Source organism: Platichthys flesus, chromosome 14 (assembly GCF_949316205.1).
Source record: "Platichthys flesus chromosome 14, fPlaFle2.1, whole genome shotgun sequence".
In the NCBI taxonomy this organism is placed as follows: Eukaryota; Metazoa; Chordata; class Actinopteri; order Pleuronectiformes; family Pleuronectidae; genus Platichthys; species Platichthys flesus.
This window is the reverse complement of record NC_084958.1, coordinates 12,335,781-12,356,927: the sequence shown is the minus strand read 5'-3', so window position 1 is coordinate 12,356,927 and position 21,147 is coordinate 12,335,781. Positions and strand designations below refer to the sequence as shown.

The 21,147-nt window shown below is 44.5% G+C and overlaps 1 long non-coding RNA gene across 2 annotated transcripts; it reads left to right on the top strand.

The window, feature by feature from the left end:
* The first annotated feature begins 620 nt into the window (after positions 1 to 620).
* Positions 621 to 19,644, top strand: LOC133967939 (uncharacterized). Of its 2 annotated transcripts, none has more exons than XR_009924079.1 (3): positions 621 to 838; positions 3,595 to 3,680; positions 19,228 to 19,644. It is a non-coding gene; the product is annotated as an uncharacterized LOC133967939 (long non-coding RNA). The 2 variants fall into 2 exon arrangements; XR_009924078.1 differs by lacking the exon at positions 19,228 to 19,644 and adding an exon at positions 10,822 to 11,685.
* The last annotated feature ends 1,503 nt before the right edge of the window (positions 19,645 to 21,147 follow it).

Sequence of the window (21,147 nt, the reverse complement as noted above, 5' to 3'; positions counted from 1 at the left end):
GTATTTTATAACTTTGTCTTTTTAAGGGTCGGGTCTTTTTGCGTTCTATTTGCCGTACTTTCGCTCTGACCTATCGTAATTAAAATACATTTCAGCTCTGAGCGGATGAGGATGCTTGAAGATTATTTGTCCCTCTGATACATCTCGGCAGAATCTGCAGGAAATTATTTAGGATTAAAAAGATTTGTAGAGGTTTTTGCTCCATTACTCTGACCCGAACTGGACTTAAGCGTTTGAGCTGAACGAAGAAGCTTGTGTCTGTTGAAGGAGCCCCACGGGTCTCAGAGTAAAATCCCAAAATATGAATGAAGTGGCTGTGGAGATATATTTTACTAATTCCTTTTAAAATACAACCTCTGCACTCAGATTGTGGTGTTTGATCAATGCAGCTTCATTTGCGTCAGGCCGAGTTTGCATTTGGAGACATTTTTACGCATTTTTACGCAGGGAATCATCTTCTGATCGACTCACACATGGATTCAGTTTTGAAATTGGCCGTAATATCTTCAGATTCCCGCCTCTCCCTCGCTCTCCCCCCCCCCCCCCTTCTCTCTCTGAGGCGGAGTTTATCCCCTCTGCTCACCGCGACCACACTCTGCACTTGTCACTTGCGACGCGCTTCTGTGAGGGAGAGGAGGACACCGAGCTGCTCCCACACAGCTCCACAGAGACAGGACTCTACCTTATAGCAGCCTTTTGACTCTTTCACTCGTTAGTCGACTCTTCTATCGGATGAGAAAATCAAACCAGGCTCTGTTAAAACTGCTAAAAGGGAAAATCCCGTAGAATCAGTCGGTGGATATTGCGCACAGTGGAGTGCAGCGAACCTGATGTGCAAGTAAGTGGGATGCTGTATTTCTATAGTTGAGTTGGAAGTTATTACAATTAAGAGGTTCTGTTTTGTAGCTGTGTTGTATTTGCATCAAACCCGGAGTTGCAGGTGTCGTGGTTTTTTAAACTACATTATAGCCGCACAATGGAAGACAGCAAGATGGCAACTTTGATTATATGTTTAAACTAGTGGCTTAAACCCACATTAATGGTAAAAGGTGACACGACCTCCTTCAAATTACTGCTACCTTTTAATAATTGGATGTGAATGGTTGAGATATGGTTGCAGAATTATGATTAAGGGCTCTGGTCTCATTTCTGCGTGATGCTACACGCGAAAAGAAATGTTGCTTTTTTAACACAAAATAGATTAGTAGGCTTCGTGTATTTACACTGCGTTCAATTTTTGCCAATGGAGCGAAGTTTGATTTAGTGATGATAGGCAGGACCAACTGGGGAGCTACTGGGCCTTAGTATGACAATCAAAGTGTGTGTGTCTGTGTGTGTGTGTGTGTGTGTGTGTGTCTGTGTGTGTGTGTTTGCGTGCGTGTGTGACAATCATGGAAGCAATACAACGAGTGTTTTTAACTTCTTTTTACCTCCTTATAGAGCTAAATATACATGTATAAATATAAAAGCTTTATAGAGCAGTTATAATTCAGCTTTCTCTCGTGTGAAAAACCTCAGCCAGTCTCTCTCTCTCTCTCTCTCTCTCTCTCTCTCTCTCTCTCTCTCTCTCTCTCTCTCTCTCTCTCTGTCTCTCTCCATCCTCTCCTCTGTTTTCTGTTTTGTGTACACCGGAGGAGAGGCGGCCCCTTTAAGAGACGACGGGTCAGTTAGTGTCTTTGGTTATCTAGCTGTATGAGTTTTAATTTCATAAAGCTAGAGAACCGAAAGTACGAACTGACGCCGAGCACTTCGCAGCCGGGGGCTCCCTCCCTCCTTCTCTCTGTGTGGGAGCGCGATGGAGGAGAGGATGCCGGGCAGCAGCAGCAGCGGCAGCGGGGGAAGGATGCAGCAGGGACGGATGCTGAGGGATGCTGAGAGCCGCAGCTGATGATGAGGAGTGGTGGTGGTGTGTGTGTGTGTTTGGGTATGTGTTTGTGTGTGTGCGTGCGTGAAAATCGCGCATGATCTCAGTGGTGGTCCTCCTCTCCTGGACAAATGTGCACGTTCACCTTACGTGCGAGTGAGGGCGTGAATGTTGCTCGTGGTCTGGGGGCATCGATGACGATGATAATGATGCTGAGGCCTGGGATCAATAAATCGGCTTCTCATTTCACTTCAGGACATGAAGGGAGGGATGCGTGTGGGGGGGAGGGGGGGGGGGACACACTAAAAAAAACACGGTTCAGCTGTCATAACTGTGTGGGTGTTATAACAGCAATATCTTGAGGGGGTGAGACAGAAATAGTTAAAGGATAAATGTGGTTGGTCCATCCAGGCGTCACGTGACGGTGCTGGCAGCAACAGCAGCACCTGATCTCTTCCTCAGATCGCATATGTTGCGTTACGGTGGATTTTGCAGGCCCAGAAGTTGGCCCTGTGTTTATTAAAGGCGGTAATGACACTGTGTGAAATCATCTAAGATTCCTCTGATGCACTGAGTGTGTTTCCTCTGTGGCGGTGTCCCCTGGTCGTCATTAACTGGACATTAGGAGCGTGATGTATAGTTGGATGCACATGTTTATTTCTTGGAGCACAATGACGTTTGAGGATGGAGAGACAGCATAGGAGTGAGTGTGCGACCATGCCTCACAACACTGTCTTTCCATCACTTGAGTGTCAAATATTGTGCGTTGGTTGCGTCTTTGTCTGCGCCGTGACACACATCACCATCATAAAGCATCATGGGGTACAGACCAAGCTGCACACAGTCATCTCCAGACGATATCAATCGTCCTTTCATCGCTGACGTCGACACATGGCAGACATGTTTGAGTTTGTGTTTTCGCAGGGCTGGATTATTTTCCATGTTCGCCTGCAAGATAAGAACAAAATAGGACATGGGGCTCAGAGTTTGATCTATTCTTAGAGCGGAATCAGCAAGCCTTGGAGATGACTGAATATCCCTGAAGTCCCAGCATGCTCTATTTAGACCATGACTGACAATATTTGATGGGCACCGTTAAACAAGGGAGCTGGGATTGTGTGCGACTGTGTGTGTTTCGGCGTGTGTGAGTTGTTGACGTTTGCATATGCAGGCCGTTGCACAGTTCGGAGACAGGATATATATACACTTTGACCTCCATGTCCTCCATTTTAGAGTGATGCAAAGAAGGGATGAATGTATCATGCGATCTCTCTGTGGTTCTGTTCAATTCCACATATCACACCCTGTGTTTGGAAATGCAATCTCTGTTTTTATTTGTTTACAACGTTTTTTGTGTTTTTGTAGCAACTGGGATGCTACTCAGATGCTCCACTTTGGGTTATATGACTGCTTATTAAAGTTTAAACCTTTTTGGACTCTACACAAAAACTTCCATCAAGCGTGATTTAATGTTCAAACTACAGAAAATATATTTGACCTTGAAAGGAAGAGAAATAATGAGAAGTGCATCATGGGAGAAAACATATTTGTGAAGTCAAAGAAACAAGTTTAGGAAACTGCTGTTCGCTGCAAGGTCGACTCAAATGGATTTTGTTCCCCTTGTGTTTTAAATTTCCACTGCACTGCTTTGCATACGACTTCTTTAACGTGTGATGTTGAATGGAAAACGAGAGCTACAGCTGATCCTCTTTTTTGTTTTGTCTTTATAGGAAAATGTCGGCAATGAAGTTTGCAGCGACTCACAATGAAGACAAACTGCCACCAGACAGGAAGAGGAGCTGCAGTCCACCTGGAGGTAAATATTTTTAAATGAGAACACGTGCATGATGAGCACACATGTGTTTCACTCTCACATCAGCCACAAGCCATTGTGCTGCCAAGTGCACCAGCAGTGTGCTTATTTTGCACCCCCCCCCCCCCCAACCCCCCTTATATATCTTGAGCATGTAACAATAAGTCCCAAAGGCTCAGGTGAAAGTTTTAAGATGCTGTAGGCTTTTTTACCCCACAGCGTCACGAACGAGCGATGTTGCAGCATTCCTGGTGGTTGATTGTTACCCATGTTCGGTGGAGGAAGGAGTTTTGTGTGTGTGTGTGTATGTGTGTGTGTGTGTGTGTAATAGAAAGAAAGACAGACTGCGCCTGAATTTTGAAATATCGAGGATTTCGCATTTTGCATGAGGAATAATATTTAAAGTGTGCAGCACTGTAGTAATCCTCGCTGTCTCCTTCAAATGTAAAGGGGCATTAAGATGGACATTTGCTGCCATTTTTACCGCCGCACAGTGTAAATGTCAATTTTTATATCATTCATGTATATGTCAGAATATGTATATACAGAGTGTGGCAGCATTAGACTGTAGCCCCTAGCAACAAAGTAAACGGTGAGAATTGAGCGAATGAAGTGAGGCCTCCATGTTGAATTCCATTATCCTTCTCTGCTTTGAAGTATTAACATTTTTTTTTACATTATACATCATCTTCATCCCACTCTCTCTCTCACACACACACACACACACACACGCGCGCGCGTTTCTTTCATTCTCATACATTCAGCGTTTTATCCCTTTAAAGACTATGATCCTATTTGTCAGGTAGAGTGTGTGGTAGGTGCAGGGGAGGTGGTCGTGTAATCTTTGCTGCGGTTCTTTATCCCGTTAGGAGAGCGCAGCCGTATAAGGGCTCACCCAAGGTTTGGACCTGCTCATGTGGAAAGAGTGTTTGGGTGGCTCTGTCCTTTTTGCCCCTAATGCCTGGACGAGCCACCCTCCCCTTGTCCAAAGTCTCCTGATTATTGTGCACCGAGTGTTGATTTGCATAAAGGTATAGCGCATGCATTATTCAGCATTAATTCAAAACGCTTGGAAAAATACCACAGTTCCGAGGGAGGTATATTGTAAGCCGAGCGGGTCGGTGAGATGTTTTGGTCTCACTCGATTTAAATATAGAATTCTCCATTTTAAAGCTTCTGAGAAAATATAACTTGAGTCAAAAACGGTGTAACTAGAGTTATTCCAGCGAGACTGAAACAGAAAAGTTCCCAGCGTTGAGGCTGCTGGGAGGGCTCCCTCCAATGCCCCATTAAGTAGCTGCGTGTTAGAAATTAAACAATAAGTACACATTGTTAGCAAGGTCAAATCTTCATGGTTCCGCAACCTTGACGCTCAATGGAAAGCTCAGTTATTCAAATTTAGTATGGCGTTCTTTGAGTCGCCCAGATTTTCCCAAGCTTTACATTAGCATATGCAAGGAGCGGCCTGTGCTTCTGTTTTCTAGAGTGGATGTAAATTATAACCTCAGTATTATACAGGCTGATAGGAGATAAATCTCTGCAGTAATGCATTGCAGCGAATGGGCGTGGGGTGGGGGGGGGGGGGTGTGTGAAGGGTTTGAAGAGTGTGTGTGTGTATGCATGTGTGTGTGTGTGTGTGAGTGTGTGAGGTACTGTACAATAGCCGGTGGCAGATGGAATACAGACTAGCAAAGCACTTGCTAATCGTCATGCTAAACTCTCTTTTCACCGCGTTTAGCTTCTCTACGTTTCAGCCACAATCCTTAAATAAAAAAATAAAGGGACATTTTTTTTACAATTAAGATGCATCAACATGTAAATTCTCAGACAGTTGTATGATTGGCCAAATGGTTTTGCAAATGAGCACACATTGTTTTAAAAACAAATATTAACACAGAGGGATTACTAAGTCGAAATTTTCACTTGTGCGGTCCAAAAGGCTGAGGGGCTTCAAGCCTCACGAGCAGTAGAGATCTCTTTGGAATCCCTATGCAAACTAGGGCTTGAATAATGAGATGTATTTATGAAGGGCTGGGAAGGGGGTCCTGCTTTTGAAAGCCAGTAGGCTGGAGCCTGAATGGGATGGAAGGAGGAGGAGGGTGGTGGGTAGTCAGACAAGGGGGGAAACGTGTGTGTGTGTGTGTGTGTGTGAGTGTGGAGGGGGTACAGGGGGCCCCCCAGCAGTCCGGGCCTCGGCTGAGGCAGCTGTGAAAAGGGGTACCGTCTTTTTCCCACGCCCAGCAAGACGCGAAACACTGCCGCAGCTCGCTAGGGTCAAGTCCCATCGCTAATATATACACACACATACATATACACGCATGCACACACACATAGAGGCAGAGAGATGTGTGTTTGTGTGTGTGTGTGTAAAAGTTGTGCAAATTAACAAGCTGTCTGTGAGGCTCTGTGACATGTGGACACCTGCTATTCTCCCAGAATGCTTTGCACTCTCATCAGGGGCCAGTGGTCTTGATGGGACAACAAATTAGGTCATAACTTCAACTTGAACTAGAAATTCTGCAAAGGAATAAAAGAACCTGATCATTATTATTATCAGTATTTTATTTTTTTCCCTTTTGAGTATTTTGATAGGGTTTAAATTCTGCTTTATATTCTCATTACATTTATACAAATTAAAAAAAAGCCACTTTCAACCATTTTTAAATAATTATAAGTTTTGCTTTTTTTTATGTAAGAATCAGGGGATTTTTTTATTTTGGGGAAAGCATTGTTATTTTCTACTTCTTCAACTGTTGATGTGTTCATTCACGCAGTGAGACAAACTTGGCCTTGTGCTTGACCCAAAACCCTAACTGTCAACTTGGCATTGTCCACACTCATGCACACGCACACGGTCGTGCACACACATGCACACTCACAGAGCTCGCTTCAGGGACACACAAAAGAAAAAAATGAAATGGAGGAGGGATGGAAGGAGATATGAAGACTATAGAGGAATGTTTTGCAGGCGAACCCTTCGTGTGACCTTCTGGGGCTTTTTTTATGTAAAACACAAAAACACTAGGTGCACAAAGAGATTAGTGATTTCTGATTTTTCTTGTGAGTGCTTTGCAACAATACTTAGCCAGAAAAGAAAAGCAGAGAAAGATTAAGTGGCACTCAAATGAATTTCCAAAATCTCTATTTGAATTCTTTGCTCTGTCCGTTTTCTTTAATCGCTCGTTCACATTGACGACCAGTGGGTTCTGAGTTGCTGTCCGTGTCATCAGCTGCTCTTGCACCACCGTCCCCAGGAATCTGGTTTCTCATCCATTCCTTCCCTCTATCTCTCTACGGCTCACCCATCAAAAGCACGGTGCAGCGCTCAGTTCCCTCCCCACTCCCCTCCATTGTTGCATCCGAGCCACACGGAGCGGTGTTACACTAATACAGTTCCCCCTGCCTGCCTCAGCTCTCCCGTCTTTAATTCCACACTGTGAAAGACGCCTCATGCTATCTCCTTGAGTATATTAGCCAGCATCCTCTCCTCTCTTTCTCATTCTCTCTCCATCTCCATTTTCCCTCCTTTCTCATGCCCGTCCCTCCTTCTCCATCTCTTTCTCCTCGTTATCGTGTTCCCTCCTATTCAGATGAGTTTCACACAGAGAGGGGGGGCCCTTCTAATTAGCTCTGTAAAGATTCTTTGTCGTGGTCAGTGTGGCCACCAGTGTGTGCATTGAGAGGGGATGTGTGACAGCTAGTGTTAGCATTGAGAAAGTGTGTATGGGCCCTTAATGAGGTTTGTTAGCTGAGTGTGTATCCTGCTGTTTGAATGCAGCCACGGCAGCCTTTGAAGGGAAAGAGATGAAGAGAGCGAAGGAGGAGAGAGGAGTCTTTCAGCGAGGTGGCTTGTAGAATGCAGATGATGCATTATGCTCCGTGTGGTTTCCATTCGAATGGCAGATGAGAGGAGAATAGTTCCTTACCTGTCGTGTTGTCCACTGAAAACGCTGGTGGGGGAATTCTCGTTGCCTTAGACAAATTCTAGTGACTCCAATAAACCCCCCGTTCATGTATAATCAAGAAACTGAAGCTTGAAAATACTTGCTCATAATTAATTTACTGCTTTAGCACGGAAGATAGGGATCCCAACCCGAAGGCTACATCCTTGCTGGTACATTCTGCTACAGATACGCCTGTCGTCCACACCACTACCGAGTTATGGAGCCCCTATGAACTGTTTTAGTTTGAAAACAGCGTCTTCTTTACTCAGCCAGCAGTTTTAGGATCAATGGGAGGCCTGATGCAGTGATATCCCATTCATCATTTGTGGTTACGAGTGAAAGGGACATTTGAAAAAAGAGAGCCAGCTCTCAGAAGAAGAGAGTGGCTCTCAGAAATCCTAGATTACCTGTTACAGATTTGATTTCCCTTTCCCTAAAAGTCTTGAAATAAGGACTCGCACGTATACATCCAGCTACGTGCATTCAAGATGATGGTTATAATAACTGGTTATCATGCAGACAGAGGGAGAAATGATTTTGAAATGTAGTCAAAAGTCAAAGAAGAGGTAGTGGTGGCGATGGTGGAAGAATGAGGGAGATTAGAGATGGCTTTAAACAGACCAGAGGCGGAGGTGGAAGGGAGAGGGAGAGAGAGAGAGAGAGAGAGAGAGAGAGAGAGAGAGAGAGAGAGAGAGAGAGAGAGAGAAATTGGTTGGGAAATGAGAGATGGGTTAGCGGCAGAGGGCCAACCTGCTGGGCCTGCCTGCTGCCTCAGAGATTGTAAACTGTCACTCACGTTGCAGACTGACAACCAAGACAGACATCATTTGCTCGTATTATCCTCGACTACTGAAACAGTCGTCCACGCAGCCAGCTCCGCTCTCGGTCTTTTTTCTATTCCTCACTCCGTATCCAAGCAATTTTTTTTCCACATGCATGTAGAGAGAACCCTGTCGTCTCTTTCCACCAAATCGTTCTCCCCTCTCTACTTTCTTTACATCTCTTTCCCTGAGATGAAATGAGTCAGCTCGCACTATTCTCTCCCCCTCTCATTGTCTGATGGCTCGTTGCCTCTCCATAGGAGGTATAGAGGGCGTTCGGGCTCTTTTCCCTGTTTTTCCCAGTTTGCCAGTGTAATCCTTTACGTCGCCACAATGAGCTCTCACACCAGCCACGGGATTCTATTAGGCTCCCAGAGAGACACAGTATCTCCATACATATTTTCGAAATATCCTTGCCCCCCAAACAGCCCACCACCTACATCTCTGTGTGGCCTTAACACAGGCAACCTGAGAGTTTCCTTTAAGCATTGCCCCTGTTTTGTTTAGGCAGAGAAGTAGAAATGGAAGGTAAAACAAGAGTGTACACACTTTACATTACCGACTGCTTGTTAGCGCTGTCAGCCTCACAACCAAACTGACTCCCAAAACAGCGTTCCTTCACAAGCGCGGCGGATATAACAAGCAACTGAACAAGTAAACGCTTGTTATGTGGTCTTAGGAGGAACACTAAAGATGGTTTTAAAAATATGCTGAAGTCACTGGAGGATGTGATTCCTGCTTCCTGCTGCAAACATGATGCCATTAAAGTCCGCGGAGAGATTCACAACCGGTCTCCGCTCACGTGAAATCTTTGAAATGCACAAAAGTACCGAGGCATTTTGTCGTTTCATTTGTAATACTTCATCCAAACCATAGTAAGAATGATGCTACAGGCCGGTGCTAATATTGCGGATTCTTTTCTTCTTGCTATATTGGCTTAATGGGTTGGTGACTGTCTCACAGAGAGAGAGAGAGAGAGAGAGAGAGAGAGAGAGAGAGAGAGATGACATGTGACAGTTTTTCCTTCTGCCAAAAAAAGTTCTACAGCTTGAGTCAAATGTCTATATGGTTTGTGCAACAGAAATTTGCATTGTTATTTATAAGAAGGACAACATCTCAAAACCAACCTGACGAGAGAAAGTGCACAAAACACAAGATCTAGCTCTGCCTGATTATTAACACGGTGCAAAAACATTTGCGTGATGACACTGAACACATCTCTTTGTCTCTTAGCAGACATCTCTACTGAACATTTAAAAATCTGCAAATCACTTATTCAAAGCCGTCAGATTTCTCATGCCGCTGCAACGTGTTTGTTGATGTCTCTGGGTTTTTGTTCCTCAAGTCCAAAGCCATGGGTCACAGCCCCCTCACCCACACACAAACACATCCCTCTATCTCCCCCGTCCGTCTCTCGCCTCTCCTCCTCCCATCTTGATAATGCAGCCCTTTTCTTTCTCTCCGGGGTGGAGGGCTGCCCTGAACCAACATTGTCCCCTACACCGGCTGTAGTGGGGGCCCCTATTGTGTGTGGAGGAATGGCGAGTTAACACCCATGTCTGAACCCTCTCAATGGGGGCATTGTGTCTGAATCTTCCTCCGGCTCACCCAATCTCACCTCACGTACTCCCCATGCACCGGGCCAAGTTCGGGGCTACTGTGGGTGCTCCCCCATTATAACGCTGAAAACATGCCCATAACAGCGAACTCAAATTCACCCATAAACCATCCCATAACTGCTCCTCGACCATTTTAACCCGATGCTTTCTCTCTGCGTCTTATTCAGTCATCGGCCGGCCGCACTGAGCTGAATATGTCTGAATATGTGGCTGGTTTTGACAGGAATGGGGGTCATTGGGTTGTATTGTTGCTGAAGGAGGCCCCTGCAATCCTTTTTTCTTCTAGAAAAGAACAAAGCGACACATAAAGGACGATATTGCATTAGCATGATAACGGAATTTAGAATGTACTGAAGTGAAGGAATCCACGAAAACATGTGATTTGGTATCAGCACGGTTATGGTGCTCATTTGTGTATTATTTATGCCGGTCATTAGACATGGTGAAAAATTGTTTAACATAACACATGTCGATAATGTTAATGGAAATATATGTTATGTGTTATGATTTTTCAGGAAGACATTTTAAAAAGTATAAAAAGAAATAGATGTGTCTGTGTTTCACACAGTATACTGTGCATTTGTATTTGTTCCTGTATCGAGTGCCTTGAGGCAGGTTACAAAAGAGCAAGTTGGCGTTTTCTTCCCACATATTTTTAATCAAAGTGTTAGTGTTTACATTTGCATTTGCATTGAGCAGAGGGATGCTGAATGCCAAAGGTGAAATTTTGAAAAACATTCTCTATTTTTCCTTTTTTCAGATAGAAACATGGGTGGGTGGTTGGAAGGCTGGATAAAGGCTGGTAGATGACTGACTCGGAGACCCAGCGCAGTTCATCATCATTGCCACGGGCTCTCGTCTTCCTCCTCTCCTCCACTGGCCCGCACCTCCATCCAAGGGTCCAGCAGAGCCAGTGAAGCCCAGGCGGGGGGCTGGTGAGTGGGCCGGGAAGGATGGAGAAGGTCCCTGAAGGCTCAAAGCACCTCTGGAGCTACCGTCATGCAGGAGAAATCAATATGAAACACAGAGGCTGCCCAGCTCTGAGTGGGGTTTCCTGCGTTAGTCTGTGGCCTAGGGGCCCGCAGACCTCCAAAGGACAGGCCCTGCGTGCCCCTCTCAGCTGCAGCCCTGGCACCTAAGACTGGACCTCAATTCATGATCTCCACTGGCTGTGTGTGGTTCTGCTGAAGGGGATCTCTCCCCAAATAATACCCAATACCCATAATGCTGAAAGACTGCCGAGAGGGGTATTCCTTTCTCTTGATTTGTCTTTCCTTCATAAGATTGACATATCCCCCATTCTCTGCCTCTGGCTGTTTAGAAACCAGTTTGGGAGTTCACGTTTTGACTCACTCTCCATCCTCCACCCGCCCCCTGTTTATTCACCGACAAATTTTTCACATTTGAAAAAGAGACATTGTTGTCTTTATTTCCTCCTCCTCTCATGGTTTGCTGTTACTATGGTGAGCCACGGTCATGTGTCTGTTCAAACCAGCAACACCGGCACATGATCTTTCTCCAAGATATTATTCAATCCCAGACTGATTAAAAAAACTGACTGAACGTGAAGATGGCTGAAGATCACAGAGCAGAGAGGTTTCCCCACCTTACAGTGGAAATGGTTAAAAAGGCAAGTATCTCTCACTGTCTGTCTTTCATTCTTTACGCTCCACGAACAAGTGCGCTCCCATAACCTTGAAGGTTACGTTTATTCTCACTTAAAGAAATGTTTGGAACTCAGAGGGTTAGTTTAGTTTTTAAGTCTGTAACTCAAATCTGAACATTTTGAAACATATGAGACAGCAAAGAGCTGTGTGTGTGTGTGTGTGTGTGTGTGTGTGTGTGTGTGTGTGTGTGAGGATGTACTCTATATGCTTGGCCTCCAGAGTGTTTTCCAGCGAGCAGCGGCAGCAGCATGCACCCACAGCTCCCAAACTGTGTTGTCGTCACAGCAGTGCAGCGTGGTTGTTTCCCGGTTCAGATGGGCACAGCTTCAGACAAAATGGCCGCCGGTCTTTCCCTCTGCCAAAGATGGCGGGCGCATCGCTGTTGTCTGCCATCTGTGCAACCGTTAGCTGTTGTCAAATGCAAATTGAGGCTAATTGCATTTGCATAACCTCCAAACATCAAGTCGTTGGCATGTGCTGATAATTGTTCCCGTGAATTCGAACGCGAGCGGCGAGCGAGCTAAGGTGAAGTAACGTTTTAAAGCACATTCTGTGACTTTTTTTCCATCGAGCTGCGGGTAGTCGCACCCTGAGATGTGTTTGATAGGTGTTCGTGCGATCAAGAGCCTGGACCCACTGTGCCATATGGTACGCATCTTACCATATGTGATTCCCTCGTATGCAAATGTGACACTGTACAAAAGACTGAGCCGAGGCTTTATTCTTTAATCAGAGAGCGCTCTGTCACGCGTGCACACTCACAGTTTTTCTTCATGCGGACACACATAATGCACAGATGAAAGCATTAGGCAAACAGAGACGCTCAGACATGCACACAAACTTTAATTAAGGAGGGATCCATAGGCCCAACGGTCTCCAGACCAACAGACCAGACCATAATAGCCTCTTTTCATGCACATGGCTGTCTGGTTACCATGCAACTGAACAAATTGTGGTGGAGGGGGGGCTGATCTTAGAAAAAGGGATGCACATGAAACATATAATTAGTCTGTATCACAACAATAGCCGTTTCAAGAACACTGGGTTGAGCTTTGAGATATCACAGAACGCTGTTGCATCTTTGCATCAACTGTAAAAAAAAATGAGATCTCATTAATTGCTTTAATAGTAACGATCTCATGTAGTCGGAGGATTGAAGAGTCGTGTAAATGAAGATCTCACGTTTTTGCGTTTTTCGGCCGTGCGTCCTTTTGTGGTCGCCTGTGAGCGAGCAAGTATTGTATTTTGGGGGGGGGGGGGGGGGGCGATAATTCATGCGATGAGAGTCGTCTGACCCGCCGAGTAACAATGCGGCACTCGTATTTGCATTCGCCCATCAAGGCAGCTGCCGCGCTGTACAGTTAGCGCTACTGTGGGCAGCAAAATGGCGGTCACGCAAATCACAGGGTCTGTCTGCCGGTCGTGGGAGCTGAGGAGAGGAGGAGATGGGAGGGGGGGAGGGGGAGGATGGGTTAGGATTTTGGGGCGTCTGTTTTGAGAGAGAGAGAGAGAGAGAGAGAGAGAGAGAGAGAGGGGTTGCAGGGTCTAGACTGTGGGGTGGGGAGGTCGTTCTGGAGTGGGGGGGGGTTGATAGTGTAGAGGTTATTATTTGAGAAGGAGGGGGGGGGTGTCTGGTTTTAGGAAAGAGCCATTAATGAGGGGCTGGGGGGGGCAATTTGGCTAAATTTGTGAACATGTGTCTGCGTCCCGGCCATTTGCATAGAGACGACGAGGGTGTCCATATGCCGTGCGGCGAGGCAGATTCAGTCACACGCCTCACCAAGTACCCCCCCACCCACCCCCCCGCACGATGTGAATGAAAACCCGCCAAGTGACGCACCACATCGTCCACATCTGACAGTCACATTATCTGTCGGAGAGCAGGAACACGCAACCCCCCCCCACCCCCCCCACCCATACCTCCCCGTTTCTCACAATAACACGTAAACACCCCTGTACCATATTGTAGCCTCATGTTAGTCGCATCACTGTTTCTGGTTCGTTGACACCACCGGCCAATGGGGAGCCGCCGAGCCTCTTTTGGCCAGTGACAAATGGGGGAGAATCAGGAAGAGGAAGAAAAAGGCTCGGGCGAGTCATGAGTTTTACCCTTGATGTGCCGGTGGAAAAAGAGAATCAACAACACGGCTTCAGTGGTGAAGAAACGAGGGAGAGGAGAGCAAAGGCTGCTGGGAAGCGGAGGAACGACATGAGGGCAATATTTCATGATGACAAAGACGCGGCTGAAAAACACTCAAATAGAAAAAATACAGCAGTTTATAAGAAACAAATACGACTGTGTTACGTTTTCTTTGTGCTCCAGCCAGACGTACGCGGGGGGTCGTAGCATATTTACAAATTGAGCAAAGAAAAGCCTCTATTAAAGTCGTTGAGATGGTGGTGATCGACAAGGGTCGGAGAAAAAAAGTCAGACAACCAGACACAATGCAGATCTCCATAATGTCCTGTATGAATGCTGCTGGGCTCAAAGTGTTGGTCTCCGGTGCTGCGGGTCTGCGATCGGAGCGTGGGAATGTAGGGTGAACATATGCAGAACAGCCTGGCGCTGGCGAGACAGCCTTTGCTCGCATGAATGCAAGTAGCAGGTGAAAGAGGACCCTAGAGTTCATGGGTCAAGGCCAGCAAAGGGGTCGTCTGCCTCATGAGTGTGTGTGTGTGTGTGTGCGTGTGTGTGTGTGTTGGGCCACTCTGGTGTTCGTCTGGGTCTTATGGGATGCTAATGAAGTTGCCACGCTGCTTGATAAGCACTGCTGTCTATTGTTACTCAGTCTGGTTGCTCAGAGAGGACTAGACTGGGGTGTAGACTCGGACAAGAGCTCCTTCATCATGTTGTAGTCGCAGCAGAGTGGGAGACAGGCTGACAGACAGGCAGCCTTAAAGTCAGACCTCCCCTGCTGAAAGTGTGATTGTGTTGTCGGGAAGCCTTTTCTCCAACCATCCCTGCTTTCGGTGACATTTCTTCTCTGAGTGACGCATTGGTCTCGGGCTCTCCAGCGTGGTGCCTGTCTTTGTTTCGCTCTAGATTGATGGCGGCTTTGTACAAGGACTCTGCATTTCCATGATGGCAGAAATTGTCAGGAGTCTGGTTTACAGTGCATCCGTTCACACACTGGATTTGGAGCCTTACAACCACTGTGGTTTCTGTCAAATCAAACTGGAAAAACCTTTTTAACAGTTTTGTCCAAACTTTGAGTTCTCTTTAATCTGAAGGGATACATCTCGGAGGATCAGGGATTTTTCTGTAAATCCGGGGCCATAAAGGGGCCAACCTTTACACAGAGGGGCCAATTATAAGTCCAACCTCCATGTACAGTCCCTGAGTCAGTATGGTGCACATTACAGTTCTGCCTTGTTTCAAAGCAACAGAGCTAACACTCTGTAGCTTTGAACAAAGCCACATGTCAGTGAATATATTTTGCTCAAGCATACTTTGTGATTCAAGAAAAGCTCAGGGAATAAAATTCTTAACAAATAGTCAAATGTATTTTTGTTTGTATTGTTCGTAAGTGACTAGTTTATAAAAAAAAAATTACTTACAGGAGAGAGGAACTTCATAGGGCCAATAAGATTGCTGTTAAGGCCAGTGCCCCCCGGGCCCCACCCCTGGATCCGCTCCTGATGAATCTGGTGACACTCTAACTAACATTGAATGAATTATTTCTAATTCCACATATACAATGAGGGAACCTCTAGAACTCTCTTTTCTTTAGGTTTTACCTGAGTGGTGTTTAACAGCATTACATTTGTTTAACTTTTTTTCACAATATAAATATATTTGGTCTGTTCATATATTGAAAAATGTAGAATATTTCCAACCATGTACTACATATATACAACGTTTAACGTGCGCGTGTAAAAGTGCGTTACTCACGGTATCCCTTTAAGAGAAGGAGCATTACCTCATCAGGAGCTGTGTAAAGGCAGGAAGTGAGTGAATGGGTGAAGGAGCGCAGTGCTAACTCTCTCCACTCCTTTATGCTGGTGGGTGCAGGCTTCATTAGCTCGACAGAAAGGGACAGCTCCCTCCACGTCCCCTCAATAGACCCATAGACCTGTCTCACTGGCACAGGCTCCGACTCAGTGGGGTGTGTGTGTGTGTGTGTGTGTGTGTGCGTGTGTGTGTTTGTGTGTGTGTGTGTTTCATTCACACACCACCAGGCCTCATAGTTTCTCACTCATGCCTAAAGGAAGCCTGGCATTGACACTTTTTGTGATTCATGTCTCTCTCACACGCTTCTTTGTCCGTCACCCTCTCGTTTTTATCTCGCATGCTCTCCGTTATTTTCCATTTCACCGTCTCTACTCGTATTTTTTGTCTTTCTGTCACTTTGGTCCTCTTGTCTCAGATCTCTCACTGAACGGGACTCAGACTATTGTGGCAGATTCTGTCTTTAGAGACGTTTCCCTTTGGTGTTGGTTCCTCCACTTCAGTCACTTTACACAGACATTACTGACTTTGTATAAAGTCTATATAAATACAACGACTTGGTTTTTTGTACTTTAAATTATTGCTTAGCAAAACTTTGCTAGTTAACTATTTCACAACATACAATGGTGAATAATAGATGTTTATTTTTTCTGTCAATTAAAGTCGTTCCTATGTTTTCACCATCAGATGCAAGATCCACTCATTAAAGGGAATTTTAGATTAATTTAGATTGCGAAAAATGTGATTTTCATAGGAAAAATATATATATACTCAACATAAAGTGATTCCTGTTTAATACATGTTGAGCCGTACTGTTTCAAGAAACAGCCCTTCGTCATTTAACTGGAAATGTATTTTATTTTATTCTCCTTCCATTGAAATCCTTCCTGACACCCAAGCTACTCTGTGGAATGATAAACTGAAGACACAGAGATGCAGCTGAGACATTGTTATAGGCGCCTATCTTGCTCCTGCTCCCTTTTCCCATCAGGCCATGTGTGTGGACAGCTATTCAGGGGTCCTCGTCTCGTGAGGGGGAGGAGTACTGTATATATAGGCGAATGTGCTGGAAGGTGGCGGGCCAGCCGACATGATTAGCATGGGCAACCGCCGCCTCTTCATCTGGCTCATTGTTGGCGTTGTTGCATTAATGAGCCCAGTGTGCATCACACACTCACCAATCACTTGTCATTCACTTGTACAATGAAATCAGGGAACAAAGCGCCTTTTTCTTTTCATTTTTTATTTCACACAATTACAGCGCCAACCCGAGAGCAAGATTATTTATGAGTGTGGATGCTTGTGAAACCTGATGGTAAATATACAGTTGTCCTTTAATTAGTGATCTCTGGTCGAGTCACATCTTTGTGGGCTCGAAAGTTGAGCAGTGAAATGTAGAATGAGGAAAAGTTTGTCATGGACCCGCGGTGAAAAGCGAGCTTTGTCTCAGAAATAGAAGCCTCGATAGAGAGAGAGAGAGAGAGCGAGAGAGAGAGAGAGCGAGAGAGAGATAGAAGGAGTTTGATACTGTGTCCTGGTTTGTGGTTCCAGTGGGATAGAGAGACTTTTGCATTTCCCCTGCAAAATGAGATAGGATGAGCTCTTTTAACACACACAAACACACACACACACACACACACAGAGTTGTTGAGGCAGCAGGAAACTTATTGCCCCAGATATAAAGCAAACCTGCTTCCCACATGCGGCAGTATAACTGTCGGCGCTCTTCAACTGAATTCAAACCAGTTTAATCCTAACTTTACAGTCAAATGTACAGTAAACTGCGTGTGTGTATGCGTGTGTACATGTGTATGTAACAGACGGCCTGACCTCTGACCTTGTCCCGCTGTGAAGATTTCATTCCCATAGGCTGGGAAGCTGTGGTCGTCTCTGTGCGCACACACACAGACACACACACACACGCTGTTGGTATAGCTGTCGCTCGGCCACCCATTCAGGGCTCAGTCACGGCCACTTAGAGCGCAGCAGACTCAGGGATTCAGACGAGCTGTGATCCAATGACATGTATTTATAATGAGGGGACCGTGGGGACGTCTTTGTTGGACGGACACAATGTCAGCATAAGGGTGTGTGTGTATGTGTGTGTGTCTGTGTGTGTGTATGTGTGTGTGTGTGTGTTAAGGATTGGGGGTTAACTACAGAAAGAAGAGAAACAGAGGGAGAAAGTCCGGTAGACCCCACCACTCCACACTCACACCCTCCTCATGCTTAAAAGATGGTCTAAAAGCTCAAAAGTAAAATTTAAAGTTTCTTTAATAGCTAAATTATGCTATAAAAAGATTTGGCTGTGTGTGTTCCCACAGTGAGAAACTGATCGATCCATCAAGGACGATATTGATTTATTGACGAGGGAAGGAAGGAAGAAGATTCGGCCAAAGATATGAAATCCTGCAGTTTTACATGATTATGTGAGAAAGTAAGAGAAAGACAGAACTTAGTGGAGTAATCATTTGTTAGACTGCAGTCATGATTGTAAACGATCCATCCACCTCCTCAGACCTCCTATATTTCTTCATCATTTCAACAGACCTTCTTCCTCCTCTCTCATGCATTTACTGAAACAGGAGTCAGAACGTGTATATTTATTGGTATCAAACTCTTCACTGTACCCGTCAGTGTGCACAGCTTAGAGACAGAGTCGTGTCGTCCCATGTGCAAACATCAGCCGGATGTTGGGACAGCGTGGGCGGGAGAAGAGCCCTGGAGAGCTCTACAGGCTCGAGAAGGCCCCTCATAATTGCCCAATGTCTGAAACAGTTCATGTATCCCGGGACAATTGTCTAGCAGCGCTCTCGTCAGTCATAACCCTCCTACATCCTCCTTCACACAACACACACCTTGATTTTCACCGTCCATCAGTCCGCACCTTTGGAGAATTAAAGGGGAACTGGTCTTTCAAAACCCATGAGCCCTGAGTGGCTTTCGTTTTTGTTTTTTTTAAGAATAATTACAAATGTATAAATACAAAGAGGAGTGAATCTGGTCTCTTGTCGCTGACGGTTTTAACGTCTAATCGAGATTAAAGTCTGGACAAATTAGGATTAAACGCTTTATCTCTGCTAGTCTGATCCTAATCTTGTTCAGTCATGACGGTGCAAAACCAAACAGCAGAACCGTCTGTGTGTGTGTGTGTGTGTGTGTGTGTGTAACCCCTCAGGCATAATTGCAGGGGTCCCCTTTCAACTGTGTGTCCTCTTGATGCTCCAGACTTCAGGGGTCAGAGGTGGACGTGTGTAGACTCAAACACAGACAGATTTTAGTTGTCACCGGCAGCGAGTCTCTCCTGCTTCTCTACATCCCATTAACCATCAACCGCACAACTTTCTTCTTTCTGTTTTAGTCTAAATCAGCTGTTTCAGTGATGCAGCAGGACAGACAGCTCCCCTCAGAGCTGGTGTGCAGTCACATTTCAGGCAGCGTCAATGTTCTGTATGGTCCGGGCTTCATAGAATAGGACAATTTTCATATGTTTTTTTCTCTGTGTCCCAGTTCTGTCACTAATTACCTCTGTTTTCTCTTCTCCTTGCAGATTGATGGAGCAGTGGAAAATTACTGGCTGGCGGAAAACAACTTCTGAAAATGATTTCTGGCCAGACTGGATTAAAACAATCTTACATTTCGGTTTTTTTTGACAGCTGAATAAGAAAAACATTCAGATCGGACTATATTTAAAGAAACAACACCAACCAAGAGAGAATTGTAGCGCTGGAGACAGATTGTGGTTTCCCACCAGCTATGCCTTGAATTGGATTTTTGTTGTTAAACAATTAATGTCTTATTAATTATGTTTAATAATGTTTATTTTCTTTCAAAGATCTGTCACTTCTAACTCTTGGTCACTCAAATAGCCGCAGTTTTTTCTGTCATTCAAATAATTTGTATTGCTGTAAAACTTTATGTGTATACATTGAATGAATATGTGTGTGGGTGTGTGTGTTTGTGGTCAATAAAGAGAACTTTGACTTAAACATTTGTTTTCAGTAAATTTATTCAGTCTTAATCAAAAATATTGAAGCTCTTAACTGCAACACAATGCTCTGATGTTTATCATCCTGGTTTTACACAAGTTACCTCTGTGAAATTATTTTGGTGCTGCAGTGGGATTGTTGCAGTGTGGAAACTGCAGTGCCATTTTTATTTACTGAAAAAAACAGATAGAGTTATACAAGAAATAATCTTTACAAACAGAATCTTACTTCAAAAATATTTATATAAATGTATTGACTTATCAGGTTTGAGTCTTTTCCGTTGTTAGAGCCCGTTCACGGAGGCTTTTATGTTTGTTCAATTTCGATTTGTTTTAAATTTTTTCATGGTTGAGATCCACGAAATCAGAAATACTATGATAATTGAAAATGTAGAGAAACAGGCCCAGCAGCTGACTAATCTACTGTAGAGCCCATACTCCTCAGAGAAGGATAATTAGTCCTGTCCATCAACCCTAACCTTTTTTTATATTGAATTGACTATTAAAGAAAAACGGTAACAAAGAGGCTGCCCTTTTCATATCAGAGGTTTTTTTTATATCAAACAAATGCTGCATTTTGTTTTATAGCTGAATGTGAGGGGAAACAATAAGAAACTGTCCACAGGCCTGTAGAGGACGGTTTTACAGAATTGTGTTCTCTGTATTTTGTAACAAGAAAAGATGCATTTTAATCTGTTGTATAATCATGTTTACAAAGAAGATAACCCAAATAGCTTTCCACTTATTTATCAAACAATATCGCCCATGGAAATGAAAGGGAAAATAAAGGAAGAAAAGGAAAGGAAAGGAAAGGAAAGGAATGGAATAGAATGGGAATGAAAAGAAAAGAAAAAGAAAGGAATACAAAATGCCTCTAATTCAAAATGTGAAATAAATAACCTATATTTAATAATAATATAAATATAATTATAGATATATGACAATTCATGATAAAGATTGTTTTTAATCACTTCTCACTGGGTTTTGCATTAAACGTTATCAGGAAATTAAGTTTTTGAGGATAAATTGAATATAAATAGAAGAAATTTCAAAGAAAGAAACAACAGAGAAGGGGAGAGAGAGAGAGAGAGAGAGAGAGAGAGAGAGAGAGAGAGAGAGAGAGACCTCATCTGAATAGATGCAAATTGCCTCTGCCTCCGCCTGGCATCTTGCCAAGTATCTATAGCAACCACATCCTCTGACAGCCTCCATCCCTCCCTCCTTCCCTCTCTCTCTCTCTAATTAGTCCTCTATCTTCCCCTCAGCTTCTTTCTTCCTCTGCTCATTTTTTCCTCCCACTTTTCCAGAAATCTTTGCACAGACAATCTGCTAATAGGTTTGTGTCCTGATAAAACACAGACATCTGAGCCAGACCAATAATATTTCTCAGACGTCAGTATATTACAAATACTCGCTTGTTTTATTTTCTCTAAATCTAAATAGATCTAAATCTGGTCTCAGACACTCTCTTTGATTTGATAC